Consider the following 1599-nt stretch of genomic DNA (forward strand, 5'->3'; position numbering starts at 1 on the left):
ATGTCTAAAGCGACATTTCCTCCTGCAATAACTTCTGCAAAGAAGCTTTACACTACCCGATATTCATCTTGGTGGGAGAGATCCCATGGAATGTTTCTTGAGGATAATTTTGGACGTTTTGATGGAGAAAGCTATGTCAAACTTTGTTACACTTTTAGAAGAAAAGAGTTAAGATATCGAGAAGACACTTTCAAAAGTCAAGACACCACTTGCTCCCGAACATCAAAGTAAGAAGCTTAACTCCTCTAAGGCATCTATGAAAGAAGTAGTTCGTACTTTTACTGATAAAGAGAAATGTCCCCAAATTCTTTTCTCTAGTAAATGGGATTTTCAAGAAACAAGCAAAAATAGCAAGGATCGATGTTGGAAGATGCAAAGGGTTGAATCATCCGGGGCTGATGTTGTTGATGTAGAAGTCCAAATGTCGATAGTCCTTCAAGATCATTGACAATTCAGAGTGACACAATTTTTTTTTTATCTTGAATAAAATGACTTTGCTAACCAACCCTTTTCACTTGTAGGTCAACACTACCGGACATTCACTAGGATCACCACGTGAAAGGCCATAAGTTAGCGATGAGTCTACTGCAATATCAAGGTCTAAGGCAAAATCAATTTCAAATATCGAGCAAGAACAAAAGACATCATTTGCTTCTCGTGACCAAACTTTAAAAGGGTTGCTCCTAATTCAAATGAGCTTTCTTGAGTTCTTCCAAAGGGTAATGGAGCTATGTCTTTCTTCGAAGGGAAAGGTGTTGTGTTCAACCATAAAAGGAAGTACATCTTGGGTCTTTGGGAAGAGATTTGTGGAAAACTTTCTAGAACTTCTCTAGACAATATTTCATCTTACAAAGATGATATTTGTGAGATTTTCAAGGAGATGAGTGAGATGAAATTATTAGATGTTTCACCATTGAAGAGCTTGGTAGATTCTCTTTTTGATCATGCTACTTCTTATGATCAAGAACACTCTAATTTTGTTGACAAGGCACATGAAGATAAGAAGATGGAGTTGCTTTCCAATGCTAAGGATCGTCTTGAATTGTTCAAAGTAGAAAAGGGTGAGAAGGCAAAACACGTTTCTTCTAACAAGAAATCGCCAAAGAAGGTTAAGTGGAAGCTAGCAACTTTACAAGGAGAGCGAGAAGGACTTGAAGCTATTTTAGAAGCTGCTAAGAAGAATGTTGAGGAGATCCAAGCCAAGATTTTAGCTACAGAAGATGCGATATCCTCGTATGAAAATATGAATTTATTAACGCCCAAAGATTCAATTCGTTTGGAACAGAAAAAAGAGTGCTTGGAGGCTAGTCGTCAAGATTTGACCAACTACAAGTTACGCTTAGATTAGGCTTTTCTTTGTCTTTCCCTTTTTTTATTTTCTTTAGCATTTGATTGATGTTTTAGACAATTTATAGTAATGAAGTTCTTTCCCTTTTTTCCTCATATCATGCATTTTTATTGCATTCTCCAATTTGAATTTGCTCTTTAATTCTTGATTGTAAGCTTTTAGTAATTCAAAGTCATTCCATATTTTGCATGCCAATAAGAATGAATATAGTGCAAGTTCCACATTTTTAAGTTTTCACCTTCAAACTTGAC

General features: G+C 36.0%; 1 pseudogene; it reads left to right on the forward strand.

Annotated features, from left to right (window-relative positions):
- On the forward strand, positions 1-1348 carry LOC125875362 (uncharacterized; annotated as a pseudogene).
- The last annotated feature ends 251 nt before the right edge of the window (positions 1349-1599 follow it).

This window comes from Solanum stenotomum, chromosome 1 (assembly GCF_019186545.1).
Source record: "Solanum stenotomum isolate F172 chromosome 1, ASM1918654v1, whole genome shotgun sequence".
NCBI classification, from domain to species: Eukaryota; Viridiplantae; Streptophyta; class Magnoliopsida; order Solanales; family Solanaceae; genus Solanum; species Solanum stenotomum.